The sequence below is a fragment of the Phocoena phocoena genome, chromosome 3 (genome assembly GCF_963924675.1).
Source record: "Phocoena phocoena chromosome 3, mPhoPho1.1, whole genome shotgun sequence".
Taxonomy (NCBI): domain Eukaryota; kingdom Metazoa; phylum Chordata; class Mammalia; order Artiodactyla; family Phocoenidae; genus Phocoena; species Phocoena phocoena.
The window spans coordinates 34,038,099-34,060,773 of NC_089221.1; the positions used below are offsets into that span (position 1 = coordinate 34,038,099).

Genomic DNA, 22,675 nt, shown 5'->3' on the forward strand with positions numbered 1-22,675 from the left:
AATCCAATCTAGTTGACTGGAGGCATGTGGCTATCCTCTGTCTCTTTCCTCCGTAATATTTGTCTATGCAGCTGGGAACCGGAAAAAAAAAAAAATCCAAATGCATCTGAGTCAAAGGAGAAGGATCTTCACGCTTTTTGTCATGTTAAATTTTATGCCCCCTATGCCCATCATTGTGTCTCAAGTCAAAGTCTCAGGAAGACTTAAGGCGTTGCCTGTGTGCTCTGCAATGTATAAGGTCAACTTGTATATAGACTATATCAATCAACTCCCTTCCCTTCTAGCTTATCCTAGTTGGGGTCAGTCGATGGTAGGAACCCATATATTTACCATTTCCTCTGCCCTTTCTTCTTCCTGAAGATCCCAGGTTTTAATTTGATGTTATTTCCTGTTATCCTGAAGAATTTTATTTATTTTTTGTTTATTGAAACGTCTTCATTTTGCCTTCAATCCAGAATATTTTTGCTGTAATGAATTTCAGATTGGAGATTTTTTGCCTTCAGTGTTTTATGAATGTCATTCCTGTCATTTGGCTTGCATTGTTTCTGATGCTAAGTCTTGTCATTTTATCATTGCTCCCCCTTAAGTGTTGTGTTACTTTTCTTCTGGTTGATTTCAAATTTTTTTTCTTAAAATTTTTTTCTGCAGTTAACTCTGACATGCTTAGTTGTGCTTTTCTTTGTTTTCATCTTCTGTAGGGTTTGTGAATCTATAAATTTGGAATTTTTTTTTCTCAGCTGTTATTTATACAAATATTTTTCTGTCCCACTTGCTCCCTCCTCTCTTTTTGAGACTCCAAGTACATGTATGTTAGAGTTTCTGATATCTTTCCTGAGGTCCCTGAGGCTCCATTCATTTTTTTTTTTTAATTTTCTCTTTATTCTTTAGATTGGGTCATTTCTATTGCTATATCTTTAAGTACACTGAATTTTTCTTCTGTCATTTCCAATCTTCTTTTCAGTCCATCTACTGATTTTTGAAAAAATTCAGGTATGTCACTTTTAATTCTAGAATTTCAATTTTAAATGCTTTTTTTTCCCCTGAGAATTGCTATTTACTCATTCATTATGGGTTTATTTTATTGTACATTCTTGAAAATAGTTAAGAGAGCTGCTTTAAAATTCTTATATGCTAAATCCAACATCTGGGTCATCCTACAGTGGGTCTCCAATGTGAGAGAGTGGCATGGACATATATACACTACCAAATGTAAAATAGATAGCTAGTGGGAAGCAGCTGCATAGCACAGGCAGATCAGCTCGGTGCTTTGTGACCACCTAGAGGCGTGGGATAGGGAGGGTGGGTGGGAGGGAGGGAGACGCAAGAGGGAAGAGATATGGGAACATATGTATATGTATAACTGATTCACTTTGTTATAAAGCAGAAACTAACACACCATTGTAAAGCAATTATACTCCAATAAAGATGTATAAATAAATAAATAAATAAATAAATTTATTTATTTATTTAAAAAAACAACAACCTGTAAGGCAGCCAAGTGTTGATGGTATTTAAGGACAGTAAAAGTTTGCACTCTTAATAACCATTGACAGACTTTGTGTAAATATTAAAAAAAATATGCTTTTCATTGACTATAGATGAAAAGGTGAGGGAAGAGACACAATATTACATCATACCCCAGCATAGAGCTACTATATTTGTATAAAGGAATCACTAGTTATCTGTTGTTTTAATTGAAGTCCTGTCTAGGCATTAAGCTGTAATGTAAATGTTGATAGTGCCTAATTTCAACTCCCAAGAGAAACAGAAAGAGCTTATGTATCAAGACTGATTCTCTTTGGCCTCAACGGATACCATTTTCTCTGGGGGCAGTCTTTAGTTCCCTTCCTTCTCAGTACCAAGTCAGTGGTTTTCCTAGCAGAAGTCTCCACTGGTGTGGTTTTTACTTGTGCTATAAAGCTCTCAGGTTTAACATCTGGTTTCCTATAACAACCCGAAGAAGACTTCTTGGTGGACTTTCTGGAGCCGGATAATAGGCTGCATCTTTAAAACTTGGGAAAAATCCATCTCCTTGTTCAATTAATGCAGGCAAGGACTTCGTAGCTTCACTGATCTCCTTAGCTATTGTTTCTTCTCTGCGTTTCAAGTTTTCCATACGAGGGGCTGGATCAGGGTCATATTTTAGGTCCAATGGATGTACAACAGGTTAGTACTGCTTCAGAATTTCTTGTTTTGCTTTTATGATTTTGATGACACATTGAAGGATCTTTCTGGGATACTGCTTACTGTTTTGTGGCTACATGGACTGTGATTTCATCAAACTGGTTTTCAAGGACTTTGATATCAGAATCCATAAGCAATTGTCTGAAGCTTCCTGCCATGCTTGCCCACGAATGTTGACATTCTCTTGCACCACTGATTCAAAAGTCCACTGCGCATCTTGCAGCAGGGGCTCCCGAATCTCCTCTGGCAGCGCGTCCCCGAGGTTTTGCACAGAGCTGCCACCCAGTTCTAGCATTTCCATCACTGCCCGCTTTGAGGTGCAGCGCACTTGCAAGTCTTTTCAGGAGATGGCAGGAACCGAGGCCCTGTCATCTATCGCAGCTACTCTCTCCATGTCCCACAGAGAGGAAAGAGCCGCCGACTCAAGCCCTCTCCCGTTTTCCAGCTTCAACTGTCTGAAGAGAAGATTTTGAATGGCGCTGCAATGAAGAGAGGATTTTAGAGTATCTGCGCTTTTAAATAATATAAGGTTGCCATTGTAATCTGGTCTGGGTATTGCCTGCTCCTGACCCTAACTGCACAAGAGCCATAAAGTTTTCTATTACTCTATAATGGGACTATAAAATAGACTGTCTCTTTAATCCAAGGTGTTAACATTCTTCACACCCTTTTCGCAAATTTTCTTAAATTTTAAAGCAGAGGTTTCATAATTAGAGTGTGTGTAAAAATCACTCGGGGTGGTTGTTAGAGTTGTATATTGTTGGGGCTCCCTGCAGAGATTCTGACTCAGTAGGTCTGGAGTAGGTCTCTGCAATAGCCTCTTAACAGGAACTCACTGAGGCAGAAGATCCTGGGGCCACATTCTGAAAAACCCAGATCCAGACTGGGCTGCAAACCTGTTCTTCCAGTACTCAGAGAAAGATATTTTCATCTGGGCCAGAAATCCAGGCTGAGATAATTTCTCCTCATTATCATTCTTATTAAACTCATTATTCCTCTTCTGCTGGAAAATCTGGCACTGAAAAGCTGGTGTAATATAATGAGGTAGAAACTTTTAGCTGTTTAAGATTAGGGCTGTTTTGGGCTTCCCTGGTGATGCAGTGGTTAAGAATTTGTCTGCTATAGGTATAGCTGATTCACTTTGTTTTACAGCAGAAACTAACACAACATTGTAAAGCAATTATACTCCAATAAAGATGTTAAAAAAAAAAAAAAAATCCAGTGCAGGGGACACAGGTTTGAGCCCTGGTTGGGGAAGATCCCACATGCCGCAGAGCAACTAAGCCTGTGCTCCACAGCTACTGAAGCCCACACGCCCTAGAGCCCATGTTCCACAAAAGAAGCCACCGCAATAAGAAGCCCGTGCACTGCAACGAAGAGTAGCCCCCGCTCGCCGCAGCTAGAGAAATGAAGCAATGAAGACAAATGAAGAGAAATGAAGCACAGCAATGAAGACCCAATGCAGCCAAAAATAAATTAAAAAAAAAAAAAAAGATTAGAGCTGTTTTACCTATAGGCTTCTATATCGAGCACTTCTCATTTTGCCTGCAAGTTTTGTATCTGATTAAATCTAAAAGACATCCTTTATTTTTCAAAATGTGCTTCTTTCTCTTTGTTCCATGGCTGACTTGATTTTTTGCTCAAGCCCCAATTCTTTCTTCCTATTGTCCTGTGTCACCTGTATATGTAGTATCATTCTGTCACTAATGGAAGACAACTTTACTAGTGATAAATGCACTATACTTTTTGGTTCAGGTCCTGATTTGACAGCCCTGCATCTCTATGCCTCGCAGACCAGATCAATTTCTCTGGGATGCAGAAGCAGAGAGAAAGGAGAATAGATGAAGATACTGAGACGTGCATATCGTCCAGAGGGCCCCTGCCCCTTATCCCCAGTTCTGGGTAAACCCCCAACCCTACCCCTAGGCCCCAGGTGAGCAATAAAACCCAAAGAGAGATTCGAATACCGCATGTCTTTAGTATCTCTCACACTTCCCATAATTGGATGGGTGAAGGGATCATGCAAGAGAGGAGGAAATATTAATAAAGAACTGCATCAGTTAATACTTCAAATATCATTCCATCACAACAGTAGCCCAGGTAGTGTGGACAGAGTGACAAGCGCAGCTGGAGGAAGGGCAGAATTTAAGGGACAGGCAGAGGATCAGTGATGTATATACAGAGGAGGACTGGATGGGGAAGCTCTGGGTGGGGTGTTTCAGGAAGTCAGCAGAGACTGTCTTATCAAATTAGGGCCAATTTCCTTACTTTTAGACTAGACCTACTTTTGGTGTTTTTAAGATAAGGAATGAGATGAAAGTTTCAGAAACGAAGAGATAGAACTGTCAAAGGATTATTCTGTTGCCTCTTTATTCTGCTGAAACCATATTGAAATTATTCCAATAATAACCAGCTGAGTGCAGTCCTGGGCACACTGGGAGTGTGCTGCTGGGGATCCTGCTGTGAGCAGAGTTGCCGGCCAAGAGCCCTCTGTAGGGACCCACCGCGGTGGTCCAGAGACGGCACTCTGGGCAGGCTGTTCCGAGTCAGGGACTCAGCATGGTGAGGGTCCCGGAGCGGGCCAGTCCTTCCCAGCGTGGGAGGACCCTGCCGGGCAGTCTCGGCTCTGGGGCTCCTTGTTGGCCTGGCTGAGACTTTCTCTGAGCTTCACTGTAGTCCGATGCTCTCCCTCACCAGTCCCCCGTCCCTTCTTTCTTGCCTTGTCTGACCTGCCGGCAGTATGAGCTCTCCCCACTTCTGCGCCCTCCTCCCTTTCTGTGTCACAGACTTTTCATGAACTTGAATTCTATCTTAGCGTCTGCTTCCTGGAGGACCTGAACTGGCACAAGTTATTTGTGAAAACCGTTTCTTCTTCTTTCAGTGTCTGAGCAGTCTTGGACACACCTACTTCTCCCCCTCCCCCTTTGTGAGAAAGCAGACCCAGGGAAGCTTTGCTATAATTCTTGAGAGTCTGCTCCAAAAAGGGAGAAATGTTTTGACTCTTAGTTCCTTTAGGATGGACATTAATTTTGGATGTGGAGAGATTTTTTTAACAAGAGCTTTGCATGCATGCGTATTTCATCTGTTGCCAGGTGTCAGCTCTGTTCCTTGCTTAATGACAATGAGGAATCATTCATAATTTACTATTCTCATTTGTAGCCCACAAGAAAGAAGAAAAAAATCATTAATGGTATGGTGTGTGCTGGGATATTGCTTTAGGTTCCTGGGACCTCTTGCAACATTGGCCAAAGATTAGTAAGGTAAGAACTGAGATGTGACCCGTTGCGTTGTGTGGTTTTTGTCAGTACAGCTTTAGGGAGAAAAGGGCACAGAAGCCAGACTGGGGAGGGTTGAGATGTGAATGGAAAGTGAAGAAGTGGACGCTTCAAGAAATTTGATTTTAAAGGAAAGTGCTGTACCTACTGGATCAAGAAAATTTTTCCTTCCTCACCCTCCCCCCTTTTTTCTTCTCTTCTCCCTTCCTTTTCCTTCTCCTCCTCATTCTTCTTCTTCTTCTTTATTTTTTTTGACTGTGCTGCATGGCATGTGGGATCTTAGTTCCCTGACCAGGGACCCAACCCATGTCCTCTACAGTGGAAGCACTGGAAATGTGGAGTCTTAACCACTGGACCACCAGGGAAATCCCATCCTCATTCTTCTTCTAATTCATCTTTTTTTTTTTTTTTAAGTCCAAGGTAACATAATATTTGACAAAAAGTTCAAACAATATAGAAATATATGGTGTGGAAAGTCCCTCATAATTCTACCCTCTGGATAGCAGGAGTTCTCAGTATTGTCTGCATATTAGAATCATCAGGGGAGATTTTTTAAAATCCTGTGGCTGAGCCCACAGCCTGTGTCAAAGATAGAGAGATCTCTGGGAGTGGCACCCAGATATCGGTATTCTTTAAAGCTCTCTAGGTGATAACGACACACAGTCAAGGCTGAGAACCACTACTCGAAGTGTGGCCTGTGGACCAGTGGTATCAGCATCAGCATTCAGCAGAACCTCAACTCTGCAACCCTTCTACCTAATGAATCGAAATCTGCATGCTATCCCTTGGTATTTCATATGCAAAATAAATTTGTTTTTACACTTATGGTCAGTTGATTTTTTTAAAATTGAAATATAGTTGACTTACAATGTTGTGTTAGTTTCTGAAGTACAGCAAAGTGATATATATATATATATACATATATATGTATATATATATTCTTTTCAGATTCTTTTCCATTATAAGTTATTACAAAATATTGAGTATAGTTCCCTGTGCTATGCACTAGGTCCTTGTTATTTATCTGTTTTATATATAGTAGTATATATATATGTTAATCCCAACCTCCTAATTTATCCCTCTCCCCCTTTCCCCTTTGGTAACCATAAGTTTGTTTTCTATGCCTGTGGGTCTATTTCTGTTTTGTAAATAAGTTCATTTGTATCTCATGCGCACAGTGAAAATTGAGCAGCACTTTTTAGAGAAAAATCACTAAAAGAAATAAGGAAGACTTTTTTTTTTAAGATGGAATGAACTCATGCTTACAGAGTTACTGAGAGGAAGAATCTGTAAAGGGGAAAGAATAGAAAGTATAAGACAGAATGTCATAATTGGTAGGACAATGTCCCAGAAGAGGTAGGAGGGATAGAATTGGCAGCTGGGAAAAATGAACTTTGAAAAGAAAAGGGAATTTGTCTTCTTGGGACACTGGAAGGAAGAGGGAGTGAATGACAGACTTGCAGGTAGGTTTGAATTGTGGGGGAAACTGGAAGTTGATGGTATTGCCACCTGATGGCCTTTGTTTTCTGCTTTCCCAAGGGAAGTAGGAGGAGAGGCCCTCTGTGAAAAACGAATGGGGCAAAGAGGAATAATGGCTATTGAAGCCCTACTATGTGCCACAAGGGGTGTTACATACAAAAAGCCTATATATACTCCTTCCAGTAGCCCTAAGACAGTCCTATTATACAGACGGGGAGATCAATCCTCTGCTGGCTTCTCCTTCGCTCAGTCTCTGCACATCTATCCTGAGGTTCCCTCTCTATTTCTTCATTCCTTTGGTGACATCACTCAGTCCCCTGACTGTGAGTGTTATCTACATGACTTTGCCTGCAAAGTCCCCCCCGCCACCCGCTCCCCACAATCTACATTTCTAGTCCTGACCTGTGTTGTGAACTCCATCCAGTTGTTTACTTAACATTTCCATAGCATGCCTGATAGAAATCTCAAACTTATCATGGGCAAAAGACAACCCTTCCCAAACTTGCAACCCTCCTCCATAGCCCACTCCCTTAATTATAATAATGCCCAAACCCAGGACTTCTGGCAGTGTCTTCCCTCCACCTCCCTCCATCCCAAATCACCAAGAAGTCTTGTCAATTTTATCTCCACAACATTCTGAGTCCATCCACTTCTGTAAGATCTCCACTCCCACTAGTCCAATCTAAGCCACCATCACCTCCTATGTGGACCACTGCACCACTGCAGTAGCGTTCCACCTGCCCTCTCTGCGTCCGCTGCTGCCGCCCTGCAACCCAGTCTCTGAATCTCAGCCAGACTGAGGTATACACACATGGTGTATACACATGGCAATTTTAAAACATATAAACAAATAGAGTAGTATCACGAATCCCCTTAATCTTATCATAGCAACTCCAAAAATTATCAATAACTTGTCAATCTTTTTTTAATCTCAACATTTTTCTTTTTTAAAAAAGCATTTAAAAGCAAATTTAAGATGCCATATTATTTATTTTATTTTATTTATTTATTTTTTGCGGTATGCGGTCCTCTCTCTATTGTGGCCTCTCCCGTTGCGGAGCACAGGCTCCGCACGCGCAGGCTCATCGGCCATGGCTCACGGGCCCAGCCGCTCCGCGGCACGTGGGATCTTCCCGGACCGGGACACAAACCGGAGTCCCCTGCATTGGCAGGCGGACTCTCAACCACTGCGCCACCAGGGAAGCCCCAGGATGCCATATTATTTCAACCATGCATATTTCAATAGATATCTCTAACAGAGGAGGATTTTAAAAATTAAAACCAAAATGCTCATTACATTCTCAGTGCTGCACGGGTTTATATATTTTATCTCATTTAGTCTTCGTAATAGTCTTGAGGGGAGGGTGTTGCTAGATGATTTCACCTACAGGAAAGTGTAGATTTAGAGTGTCCTGGCCCAAAGGGCTGAAATTTGAAGTGGGAGTCCTCAAATTCCCTGTCTGCTGTGCGTTCCACCCATTATGACTTCTCTTTCCTGTAAGTGTGAGGTCTCCTCTACACATTCCTTAGTGCCTTACATCTAGTGATCTTGCATCATTTTAAGAAAAGAGAAAATAAAAATGGGAAGAATCTATATTTTCAGATTTTCCTGCTTAAATTTTTCTCTAAAATTTAGGGAAAATATCATTATACTGCCATCTTCTGGATCTTTTGAATGCTAACACATCAATGACAATATAGATATTTAAAACCACATCCGTCCAACTCTAATCTAGGGCTGACATATTAAACTTTGTATAATTAAAATTATTTCTTCAGTTAATTGGAAAAATTTTCTTTAAACAGCTTAATACATATTAAATATAGAGGCTAAAAAGTAGATGTATTTAGAGGTCAGTTATTTTTGTTTCTAGGGGATGGAGGCAAACGTACATAGTTAAAATTTACAAATAATTCAACTGTCATTCAACCAATGACAGTTTTAAAAATTAATGTTAATAGAGGTGTTGGCTAGAAAAGCATTTCCACTGCTGGTGAGAGTATAAATTATCGCAGTCTTTTGGGAAGGCAATTTGATTGCTTATTTAAAAAGTAAAAATAAACTATCTGTAACTTTTGACCCAGTAGATTTACTTTAGGAATTCATCCTACATATATTCTTGTTAATGTATGCAAAGATGTATATATCTTTGAATAAGATGTATAATCTTACCTTGTTTATAAAGGACTAGAAAAACCCAGCATGCTTAAGTAAATGATGTTACTACATCTATGCAATGTGGTTCTTTGAAGGTGCTTAAAAATACTGGTGTAGTTCTAAATACACTGGTAATAATAACTAATAATGACTGATATTCTAAGAGGTTTGTTTAAAATATTTTGGCCTAGAACTGGAAGATGCTATGCAAATTAAATACTCTTTCATATTTTTTACTAACAGATAATTATGTAGCAAAAAACTACATTTGGATTTCTGCCTCTAAAAGAGTGATAAACTCAGCTTTTAAAAAATGGAACATGAGGCAATAAAGTCCTCAATCTTAGCTTCATAATCAATGGTACAATAAATAAGATAAAGATTGTTTGAGTGTAAGTTATATTTTGTGGTTTCTACTCAAGAAAAGTTGAAACTAAAGGGGGAAAAAACTTAGTGCTCCGTGAAATCCATGCCATGAAGCCAAATTTACAATGCAATGTCTTTTTACTTACCTTTATTATTTAATAATAAAAGATTGACTAGACACAGTAATCATGACTGGTCTTTGTCAAGTCTTTTCTATGTGCTAAGTGCTGTCCTAAGTGCTTAGCATGTGAGAAGTCAGTTGGTCTTCTCCATGACTTTGGAAAGACAGTATATAGACAATATTTCTATTTAATGAAATTGAGAGTGAGGAAAGTTAAGTGAGGAAAGTTAAGCACATGGTCAAATCAGGAAATGAGTCCAAATATTCTGAATTTGGATGCAGTGCTTTTTTTTTTTTATTACACCCAAATGCGTCAAAAGGGAAAAACATACAGGTGTATATGCCTATATTAGAATGCTTGGTAATACATATGAAGTGCCAAGTACACTGCCTGGCATATTGATAAATACTCAAAAAACGTTGACTATAACTCTTGTTATTTTTATTATGTTGAGAGGACAATAAAGGCAGGTCTCTGACCAAGTGACAGAGGCAAGCATCCTTCCCACTCAACACTTCCACTGAAAATTCTCAGTTGCGTTGTAATGTCTTAACACTCATATGAAGCATAAGCCCCGTGAGGGCAGGAGTTTTCTCTATTATGTTCACTGTTATCTCCTGAGGCCTATAAGACAGCTCATATTAACTTCTCAGCAAACATTTGACACCTAGATTGAGAGACCAGAAGATTTTCTTGCTCCTTTTTTTTCTTCTTTTTGACTGTGCCATGTTAGCTTACTATTGTTTTGCTCTTCTGTATAATTTGTACACTTCAGAGTAGTGCTTCCCAAGTTTTAGTGGTTATGAAACTTCCTGGGATCTTGCTAAACATGTAGATACCCCCCAAAAAAGTAGACCCTCAGAAAGCTCCATTATGTATTTACATACCCTCATAAATGGACCTCCACCCAAAAATTTGGTTTGGACATCAAAACGGATGATGCATACACATATCAAGAGAGTATCGGAACACGTAATGAAGCTTTCTGGGGGAAAAAAGACCTGGGCAGGCTTTCCAGCTGGTCCAAAAATGGCTTGAGAGAGCAGGGAAAGAGAGGCTTGGGGTTTTGTTGTGTTTAGGGGAAGGGGCTGGAATAGGTCTCTTCCAGGAAGTTGCACACACCACCTTTGCTAATATCACTTTGGCCAGAAGTTAGCAATATGGCCTCACCTGAATGCAAGGGAGATTATAACATGTAGTCTTTATTTCAAGTCATAGTGTGTCCAGTTCAACATCAGAGTTCCATTGCTATATAACAAGGGGAGAACGAACATAAAGGGACCAGAAGCAGTCTCTGATCCAGTTACGAAATAGACATTAGGTGGAGTAACATCAATTATTTCAAGTCATCTGCGTGTGGTTCACTACTCATAATTTCTAGTTAGTGTTCCAAAGGTTGCTATTTTTGTAACTTACTCTGGGTTTTATTATGTTCCATAGCAATGCTCGGTGAGCTGAGGAGATAACGCTTAATGGAAAAGAGTATTTATTTATTTCTGGCAATGTGCCAGGCACCTGAATGGATACTTTCACATATATTTTCTCATTTGGAAGAGCCAAGAGAGAAATAAGAAAGAGTTCTCTCATCCAAGGTCAACTATAGGCAAAATGGTAAGTAAAGTAACGTCTCTTTTCTTTATTCTTTTTCTCCTTTTGCATTTAATAATATTTTATTTATTGAAGTATAGTTAATTTACAATATTGTGTTAGTTTCAGGTGTACAGCAAAGTGATTCATATATATATATATATATACATATATATTCAGATTATTTTCCATTATAGGTTATTATAAGATATTGAATATAGTTTTCTGTGTTATACAGTAAATCCTTGTAGCTTATCTAGTATATGTACAGTAGTTTGTATCTGTTAATACCATACTCCTAATTCATCCCTCTTTCCTTTTCCCCTTTGGTAACCATAAGTTTGTTTCCTATGTCTGTGAGTCTGTTTTTGTTTCGTATATAGATTCATTTGTACTATTTTTTAGATTCCACATATAAGTGATATCATGTAATGTTTGTCTTTGTCTGACTTACTTCAGTTAGTATGATATTCTCTAAGTCCATCCATGTTGCTGCATATGGCAATACTTCATTTTTCTATGGTTGAGTAATATTCCATTATATATATATATTTATATATATGTATATATATATACCACATCTTCTTTATCCATTCATCTGTTGGTGGACACTTAGGTTGCATGTCTTGGCTATTGTAAATACTGCTGTTATGAACATTGGGGTGAATGTACCTTTTCGAATTAGAGTTTTCATCTTTTCTGGATATATGCCTAGGAGTGGGATTGCTGGATCATAAGGTAGCACTACTTTTAGTTTTTAAAGGAATTTTCCATACTGTTCTTCATAGTGGCTGCACCAATTTTTTCCACATCCTCACCAGCACCTGTTATTTCTTGTCTTTTTGAGAATAGCCATTCTGACCAGTGTGAGGTGATAAGTAAGGTAGCTTTTCTTTCATAACTTGTGCTTTCCTTTTCAATAGATGTTTTCTAAAGTGTGTTCTGTGTATTTATTTTTCTACAACAGAATGTCCAATGTAGAGCATAACTGAAAATATTCAATTGTGCAAAATGGTATGTAGGACTTAAGTTCAAATGGAAAACATAATTTGTCAAGATAAATACTTGAACGTAATTTGAGGTCTTACAGAATAGTATTTCAATTAGATTATCTTTAAATCCAATTGGCTGAGCGGCCTTATATCTAGACCTCAAATTACAGTTATTCTTTCCCTGCCTAAACTGAAATTGTCAGTATGTAGATGCATCAGAGCCAGTGGCTGGGTGTGATCATAATTGATTCTTGTTTCTAGAGCTTTCCCTAGCAACCTGCAAATATAACCTGCCTTGGATAAAAAGACACCAGAAATTTCTCAAAGGCCAGTGGTTCATATGGTAAGTATGATGAGTACTCTACATGATTCCCTTGGTTTCCATTTCTAGTTAGACAGCATCTAGATGGCTTTCTTCAATTTATCGTACAGGACAAACACAGGGGCTCCATGCAGCCCCTAAGAATTTTGAATAAAGCGCCTAGAAAAAGGCTTATGTGCCTGCATTTTTCTTTTTAAAGAACTTTTTATTTATTTATTTACTTATTTATTGGCTGCGTTGGGTCTTCGTTGCTGCACGTGGGCTGTCTCTAGTTGCAGCAAGCAGGGGCTACTCTTTGTTGCCGTGCGCGGGCTTCTCATTATGGTGGCTTCTCTTGTTGCAGAGCCCAGGCTGTAGGCGCATGGCTGTCAGTAGTTGTGGCACGCGGGCTCAGTAGTTGTGGCTCACAAGCTCTAGAGCACAGGCTCAGTAGTTGTGGTGCACGGGCTTAGTTGCTCTGTGGCATGTGGGATCTTCCTGGACCAGGGCTCGAACCCATGTCCCCTGTATTGGCAGGCAGATTCTTAACCACTGCACCACCAGGGATGTCCCCGCCTGCATTTCTGAAAATCTTCCTCCAGTATTCAAGGACCCCAGGAGACACAACATCAACTCCTTTGTGCCCACATTACAACATCAACCATTGACTCACAGTATCACGGGGGTAGGAAACCACCTAGGCTTTTAAATTCTGCTGCCTTGACAGATTTTCCAACATCAGATACAAATTGGGTTCTGGGAAAATCTGATGAGGGGAAGAAGAAGAGTGAAGTGGCTACAGCTGTTGCACGAAGGACCAAAATGCCTTGGTGCTGTGTGTGTTTGTATTCCTCCTAAGAACCCTTGCTTGTAGTTATCCTTAAAGCAAAGTGAAGGGCTCAAGTAAGGAAACATCTGTTGACACTTGTCATGGTGCCCTTCCAGAAGGAACATACTCCTACTCTTTGGGAAGATGGAATATACAGTCCACTCTGCCTTTGTAGAAGGAGTTAGCAGTAACCTCTCTGTTCCCATGCTGCAGCTTCGCCCACTTGATCGGACCACTGCAGCCTTGGAGATGACAGCGGTGATGCTGCAGTCAAGAAACCCCTTGTAAAGTAGATGACCTTTCAAGTTTTAACCTTTTTTTTTTTTTTTCCGGCCATGCTGTGTGGCATGCGGGATCTTAGTTCTATGTCCAGAGATCGAACCCGTGTCCCCTGCAGTGGAAGCACGGACTCTTAACCACTGAACCACCAGGGAAGTCCCGACTTTTAACCTTTTTTTATTCCAGTTTTATTGAGACATAATTGACATAAGGCACTGTATAAATTTAAGGTGTACAGCATAATTATTTGACTTATATACATTATGAAAAGATTATCACAAGTTTAGCAAACATCCATCATCTCCTAAAGATACAAAATAAAAGAAAAAAACTTTTTTTTCTTGTGATGAGAACTCTTAGAATTTACTCTTTTAATGACTTTCATATATAACACACAGCAGTGTTAATTATATTAATCACATTGTACATCACATGCCTGATACTTATTTATCTTATAACACGAAGTTTGTACCTTTTGACTGCCTTCATTCAATTCCTCCTCCCCCATCCTCTGACTCTGGTAACCATAAATCTGATCTCTTTTTCTATGAGTTCTTTTGTTTGTTTGTTCTTGAAGTATAATTGACCTATAACACTATGTTAGTTCCTGGTGTACAACATAGTGATTCGGTATTCTATACATTTCAAAATCGTGATAAGTCTAGTTACCATCTGTCACTATACAAAGACAGGAGCTGACCTATTTACTCATGGCAGCAGAATGGGCTGGAGGAGGTTGTAAGGCCAGAGTGGGAGCTTTGAGATCCAGGAATGTTGGTATCACTGGCTCAGCCCTGACACAGACTGAAAGGCTAATATGCTTAATTTCTTTCTTATATCTTTTCCTTACCTTTCTTTTCTCTTTCCCTCTACATAGTCAGTATTCTTTCAAGTAGGACTTTTAAGTTGTCCAGCCTGGGGGAGGATGGTTTGAAGCAAAGAATAAATTGTTAAAGTTGTAATTTCAGGTGTCATGAGAGATAAATATTGGGGTTAAGGGTATCTGGAAAATATGCCTGAAAATTGACATGGAGGAGTTTTTTGGGGTTGAAAGAGAAGTGAAAAAAGAGAGGGCAGATGACAGAGGCTGGGACACATGGAAAAGTTTTCTCAATGACCTAATGTTGCCACTAATTCATGAGAAATACTGCTTTAATGTCTTGAATTTATCCTAGAAGAATTAGGCTCAATAGCTCCTTTCATTACCTGGGAGCATAAATCATGAGTGGCATCTTTTTCCCATATATTTTTGAAAGATGATTTCACATAGAATATAAAACGTTTTAGAAATTCAATTTTATTTATGGGCAGCATCATATTTTTTATACTCTTGCTGAAGAAACTTAGGGTAAGTAGAGGGTCAATTTTATCTTTTCTTTTTTTAAGCAAAGGGGCGTATCACTCAGCAGAGTGCTTAGTTGTTATGAGAGTGGAAAAAAGTTCCTCTGGTATAAGGTGTGGGGAACCTATTGGATTTAAAAAGATAATAAGCTTTCTTCTTGAAATAGGCCTAATCAACATACTTTATTGGGGGCATTCATCAATAATGAATCAAACACTAGGCAAAACTTTTCCTGAGAGCGTTAGAAACTCTCTGGCTGGAGTTGAACCCTGGGATCTGGGGTTGTGTCTGTGAATGTTATTCATTCTGCAAAACGCTCTGAGTACCTACCTTGGACCCAAATGCAGAGAATCATTGGGTCTTGGAAATGTACTTGTTTGGGGAAACACTTAAATATCTCTGCTGGAACAAGGGTCACATAATCACTCCACCAGGCAATGCTTAATGGTAAAAGAGAGTGGGGATGTGATCTCACTGAGTGCAGGACTGTTTCTAAGCAGAGTTTTTTTTTTTTTTTTTTTTTTTTTTGCGGTATGTGGGCCTCTCACTGTCGCGGCCTCTCCCTCTGCGGAGCACAGGCTCCGGACGCGCAGGCTCAGCGGCCATGGCTCACGGGCCCAGCCGCTCCGCGGCACGTGGGATCCTCCCGGACCGGGGCACGAACCCGCGTCCCCTGCATCGGCAGGCGGACTCTCAACCACTGCGCCACCAGGGAAGCCCTAAGCAGAGTTTTTAAGGGTGATGAACGCTGGCTCTGCAGGTTCTAAATGTGAGTGAACAAGATGGAATTTGGTCAACAGTTGGAGGAGTTGGCCTCAGTAACACGCAGAGCTCACCTGTGGTAACAAAGGGTAAGACAGAGTATTTGGGCTTAGATGCTGGTAGGTGCATCGTTGCACAGTGGGAGTGTGTGGAAGTCCTTTATAATTGATTCCATTTTTTCAATGAAATAAGAAAGCAGTTGATTAAGAACAAATGTGAGATAGTAGATCTTGAAACTATGAGGGGGAAAGTGAGTATGAAATAGTTATCAACAAGTCAGTGTAAGAATTCCTGGATTTTTTCAGTCTAAGTTATAAGCACCAGCTTTCCCCATTGCACCCCCTACCTATCCCTAGCATCCCAATTTATCAATATTAAGTAAAAACCAGTAAAGAAAGATTCATGGCAAGACAAATAAGAGAGGAATGTCATAGGGCATAGACATGCAAGACAAACACTGGTTAGGCCCAGTATTGATTCTACTAAGCCTTATGGGGCTAAGAGAGAGCTCTGTTCCTGCCACTTAAAATCTTGTTAGGCTTTTCAGCTGGAACCACCATCTTCCCTTAATTCGCCAAAATGACCAACACAGAGGGAAAGAGGAGGGGCACCGCTACATGTTCTCTAGGCCTTTTAGAAAACATGGAGTTGTTCCTTTGGCCACATACATGCAAATCTACAAGAAAGGTGATATTGTAGATATCAAGGGAATGGGCGCTCTTCCAAAAGGAATGCCCCACAAATGTTACCATGGCAAAACTGGGAGAGTCTACAATGTTACCCAGCATGCTGTTGGCATCATTGTAAACAAACAAGTTAAGGACAAGATTCTTGCCAAGAGAATTCATGTGCGTATCAAGCATATTAAGCACTCTAAGAGCCGAGATAGCTTCCTGAAACGGGTGAAGGAGAATGATCAGAAAAAGAAGGAAGCCAAAGAGAAAGGTATTTGGGTTCAACTGAAGCGCCAGCCTGCTCCACCCAGAGAAGCACACTTCGTTAGAACCAATGGAAAGGAGCCTGAACTGTTGGAGCCCATTCCCTATGAATTCATGGCATAATGGGTGTAAAGAAAATAAAAGACCTGGACTGTATAAATGTTTCTCTTAATTGAGTAGAAGTGTGTGACCCCCTTCCCCAAACAAATATTTAAAGCACACACACACACACAAAATCTTGTTAGCATCAACTCACCCATCTTCACATCCATCCCATTGCCCCAAAAGACACCAGTTTAGTTCCAGGGCTGAGGTTGGGGCAGAGGCTCCTTTCTCGTTTAGAATGCCTGCCTGAGAGTATTCTGAACCAATGTTCTCTGATAAGCATCTCAGGGATTCTGGAGATCAAAAAAGACTCAGTATGAGTCCAAAGTTATCTTTCTTCTCTTCAGGACTCTAGTAGAGAAACGTGAGGTAGAATTTCTAGCTACTGAGATAGGACTATAAAGAAGCAACACACTAACCAGAGAGAAAATACATTGGTTCAGTGAGGGTATGTGGAAGCTCTCTCTTTTGGTTCAGTTTTCTCAGGGAGGTAGAGAAGAAGGTTATGACCAGAGAGTGAATTTGTGGAAAAAGGTTTAGAAAAAGAGGTGTGAAATAGTCAGGATGAACAGTTGAATGGACTAGGCAAAGTAGTGTGATTACCATTTAAAGGCCCACTTGAGGTTCATAATCGTCACTTTAAAGTAAGACCAGTCACAGGGTACAGGGAGAGAACAGGCAGACTGAATTTAATAAGCGTTGCGGTTTTGACATATATATTAGGGATAATTGGCAGGGTGGAACGGGGAGAATTGGCAAGGGTAGTTTTGACTGTAAGAATCCAAGATTTCTTACACTGAAAGACTTGTGGATAACTGTTTCATCTTTCTTCTCTCTTTTCATCCATCCAATCATAAGAACATATATTTGTATTTCTTATATTTGCATGAAAGAAACACTGGAAAGACACCCCAACCAAACACAAATGGTTACTTATACAAATGTTTACTAATAGGAGGGTAAGGTGACAGAGATGGAGTCCTTTCAATCCTTCACAAAATTTTCCCAAAAATAGAAGAGGAGGGAACATGTTCCAACTCACTCTACGAGGCCAGTATTACTCTGACATGAAAACCAGAGAAAGATATAACAAGAAAAGAAAGCTACAGAACAATATCCCTTATTAGTATAGACACAAAGTTCCTCAAGAAAATACTAGTAAACTGAATCTGACAACATAGAAAAAGGAGTACATACCATGGCCAAATGAGGGTTTGTTCCAGGAATGCAAGGTTGGTTCAACATATGAACATCAGTTAAAGTAATATATCATATTAAAGCAATAAAGGACAGAAAGCCCGCAACCATCTCTGTAGATGCAGGTGAGATGCACCATTTCATGATATAAATACTTAACAAAATAGGAGTAGAAGGGAACTTCTCCAACATGATAAAGAGAATTTATGAAAAACCCACAACAAACATCACATTTAATGGTAAAGGAATAAAAAAAGTTTTCCTCCTAAGATGAGGATTTTCAACAAGGATGTTGAGACAATTCAATGGGTAAAAGTCTCCTTAGGGCTTCCCTGGTGGCGCAGTGGTTGAGAGTCCGCCTGCCGATGCAGGGGACGTGGGTTCGTGCCCCGGTCCGGGAAGATCCCACATGCCGCAGAGCGGCTGGGCCCGTGAGCCACGGCAGCTGAGCCTGCGTGTCCGGAGCCTGTGCTCCGCAACGGGAGAGGCCACAACAGTGAGAGGCCTGCGTACCGAAAAAAAAAAAAGTTTCTTTAACAAATGGTACTAGGACAACTGTATATCCATAGGCAAAAGAATGAAGTTGGACTCCTACCTCAGACCATATACAAAATTAACTCAAAATGCATGAAGACCTAAAAAGAGCTATGAAACTCTTTGATAAAATATAGGGCTAAATTTTCATGACCTTGGATTTGACAGTGGATTCTTAGCTATGACACCAAAAGCAAGGGAAGAACAAAAAATTAGATATATTGGACTTCATCTAAACTAAAAACTTTTGTCCATGAAAGGACACTATCAAGAAAGTGAAAAGATGACCTATAGAATGGGAGAAAATATTTGTAAATTATATATCTGATAAGGGTCTAGTAACTAAAATATGTAAAGAACTCTTACAACTCAATAACAAAAAAACAAGAAACCAAATTAAGAAAATGTGTAAAGGACATTACTCCAAAGAAGAAATACATATGGCCAAAAGGCACATGAAAAGATGCTCAATATTATTAGTTATTAGAGAAATAAAAATCAAAGCCACAATGAGATACCATTTTGTACCCTTTCAGATGGCTGTAAGTAAAAAGTTGGACAGTAAGAAGTCTTGCTGAAGTTGTGGAGAAATTAAAACTTTCCTACATTGTTGGTGGGAATGTAAAATGGTGCAGCTGTTTTTGAAAACAGTTTGGTAGTTCCCCAAAATGTTAAGCAAATAGTTACCATATGACTCAGTAACTCTGCTGTTAGGTATAGTCTCAAAAGACATGGAGACATGTGTCCATATAAAAACTTCTATACGAATGTTCATAGCAGCATTATTTATAATAGCCCCAAAGTGAAACAACTCAAATGTCCATGAAGTGATGAATGCATAAACAAAATGCAGTACAGCCATAGAATATTATTCATCCATGAAAAGAAATAAAGTACTGATACATGCCACAACATGGGTGAACCTTGAAAACATTGTGCTAAGTGAAGAAACAAAAAGCCACTTGTTGTATGATTCTATTTATATAAAGTGTCTAGAAGAGGTAAATTCATGGAGACAGAAAGTAGATTAGTTGTTTCCAGGACCTAGAAGGCTGTGGAAAATAAGGAGTGACTGCTAAGGGTTACAGGATTTCTGTAGATAGTGGTGATGGCTTCACACTCATGTGAATATTTTTAAAATCACGGAATTATACATTTTAAAAGGGTGAGTTTTATGCTGTGTGAATTATATCCCAATAAGCAAATATACCAGACAGAAGATAAGGAGTAAAAGATATGGAGGGCTTTGCTCTACATTGACAGTAGAACAGAGTGAAGGGGTGTATAACTCGAAGTATGTTCTACAGAACTTGTTGATTAATTGGGTGTGGGAGGTAGTGAGAAGGAAGAAAAAGTCAAGAATGATTCTGAGGTGCCTCATCACCTTGTATTGCACGGATTCATTTATGTATGTGCCCATCCTGTTAAAATATGTGTTTCTCAACCTGCTACCTAAAAACAGGGTCTATTCTGGGGGAGAAGTAAGTGGCAGTTTTAAACACACTTCAGAGCAAACATTAAGTACTTCCATTTTCGTGGGTCTGTTTCATACAATTCAAGAGAGTTGCTCAATTTCCCCTGTGAACTGAGAGGTTACTTCCTGTGTTTGGACAGTGTTGAAAGGCTACTTCCCATTTTGAGGTTTCCCCACTTTAGTTTTGATGGGAGAAGCCACTAACCTCTACTGACTCTAAGTGCTGAATGTTCTGCCAAGTTCTTCCTGATGTTTTCACAAATGAGGTGCCCTCTTCATTTCACCCTGCATTGGACCACAGGTTTTGAAAGAATTTTTGACAATAAAAACATTTATTAACATAACTGGTTTCACTGTTTGCCTAATCAAAGTTATAGTAATGCAACTGTCAGCTGGCCTTTCCCATTGCATGAACTGTACCATCACTATCGCCATGCTAGTTGATATAATTTCAGTCTAAAGAAAAGGGTCTTGATACTTTGATAAGCCTGTACATTCTCATTTTAGATCATATAAACTTAGACCAGTAAAACAGCCCTAGGTTCCCTAGTAACTATCGTCACAGACTCATAAGAATCTAATGTCAGATAGTTGGTAATCTCCCTGGTAATTATTAATTAGGTTCCTTCTGGACTTATTGCCCATGCGTGGGGAGGGTGTGGAAGCCTATATGTGTTCAAGATGCTGCAGTGTGTATTTTATATATCTTGATTTCATCGACCCTATAAAGAAGGTTTCATTATCCTTTAAGTAAGAAAATTGAAGCTTAAGAGTATAACTCAGATAGCAAACAGTAAAGCCTACATTTGAGACAAGATTTGTCTGATGGTCTTTCTGGCAAGCCACATTTTCTCCCAAGAAGCAGGTTCATACTAGTAGAAGCTGAAGAAGGAGAAAAAAGAGAGTGAAACTAATTTCTTTATGACTACAAGTAACTTATTACATCTATATGTATATTTAAATACATACCATCAGTGCACTTCACTCATATGCTCACTATTTTTTTTTAACATCTTTATTGGAATATAATTGCTTTACAATGGTGTGTTAGTTTCTGCTTTGTAACGAAGTGATTCAGCTATACATATATCCCCATCACTGTTTTTTTAATAAATTTGCTTATTTATTTATTTATATTTGGCTGCATTGGGTCTTCGCTGCTGCCCGCGGGCTTTCTTTAGTTGAGGTGAGTGGGGTCTACTCTTCGTTGCCGTGCGTGGGCTTCTCATCACGGTGGCTTCTCTTGTTGTGGAGCACAGGCTCTAGGCGCGTGGGTTTCAGTAGTTGTGGCATGCAGGCTCAGTAGTTGTGGCTCGCAGGCTCTAGAGCGCAGGCTCAGTAGTCGTGGCGCACGGGCTTTGTTGCTCCGGGGCATGTGGGATCTTCCCGGACCAGGGCTTGAACCCATATCCCCTGCATTAGCAGGCGGATTCTCAACCACTGCACCACCAGGGAAGTCCCATATACTCACTGTTAAAGAGCATACATTGGAAACACGGTCACGTAAATATCAAGGAACTATACCAGCAGTGCATTAAAGTGAAGATCTATGAATCACCAGACCTACCTTGCATCCAGACCATCCTTTTGCCCCTGGTGCCCATGAAGCATTTCAATAAGATTCCTGTTTCTATCATGGCTCTGTGTATCATCACAATATACTCCCGTTCCTTCAAACAAAAGAACCAACAAACAAGCAGACATACAAAAAGACAGAGCATCTTTAGGATGTTTATCTTATTGCACTGTGAATAAAAAAGTAATAGCAGCTAACAAAATAAAATTAAATAATTTAAAATTTCTTTTGCGAATAAGTAATGCATTCGTTAACATATTAAAAATATAAGCAAGTATAAGGTGTAAAGTCTTAGTTCCATCTCTTTTGCAATCTAACCTGTTTCCATCTTTTCACCTTGTGGGTGAAAAATGTTGTTATCAGTAAACAAAGGATGTTGCAGCCACCAAGCCAGCAGCCACTGCAGCCACCTCCCAACTGGGTACCCTGAGGGGATTCAGGATGGAGAAAAGCAGGATACTGGCCCTAGGTAGCTAAGGTGCATGGCAAAGGAATGATTTCAGTGAGCCCAGACTCTTGCATCTTCCCATACACAGAACAGCGCTAAATTCAATAACTTGAGGTGTCTGGTTTTCTTCATTAACAGTAATCTTTTGATGTTCCAGCTGTCTGGTGTCTGTTGCAAAACTCCTGTATATCCTGGCTCCCCTCTGCCTCCTTGGAGCAGTGCCTGAGAGTGCTCTGGGAGGTTGTCTTCCAGGCTTAAGCCCTTAGAAGATCCTCTGAATAAAACGTAATTCTCCATTTCTAGGTTGTGCTTTTTTTTTTTTCAGTCGACAACCTAGTCCCCTTCTCCATGTATCCCCTGTCAGATAATAATTTTTATTAGTTTCTCATGTATCCTTTCAGAGTTTTTTCATGCAAATACAAAGAAGCATGAAAGTATTCTTTTTGAATTAATTGCTTAAACTTTTTTCTTCTGTTTTATTAAGATATGATTGATACACAGCACTGTATAGGTTTGAGGTGTACAGCATAGTGATTTGACTTACATGCATCATGAAATAATTATCACAATAAGTTTAATGAACATCCCTCATCTCATATAGATACAAAATTAAAGAAACAGAAAAAAAATTTTTTTTCCTTGTGATGAGAACTCTTAGAATGGACTTTCTTAACAACTTTCATATAAAACATATAGCAGTGCTGATTATCAAAGGGGACAACTACCC

The 22,675-nt window shown here is 39.6% G+C and overlaps 2 pseudogenes; one reads left to right on the top strand and one right to left on the bottom strand.

Moving 5' to 3' along the window:
- Positions 1-1,775: 1,775 nt before the first annotated feature.
- LOC136120145 (kinetochore-associated protein NSL1 homolog pseudogene) lies at positions 1,776-15,805 on the bottom strand (annotated as a pseudogene).
- A 450-nt stretch (positions 15,806-16,255) lies between these two features.
- LOC136120940 (large ribosomal subunit protein eL21-like) lies at positions 16,256-16,737 on the top strand (annotated as a pseudogene).
- Positions 16,738-22,675: the final 5,938 nt, after the last annotated feature.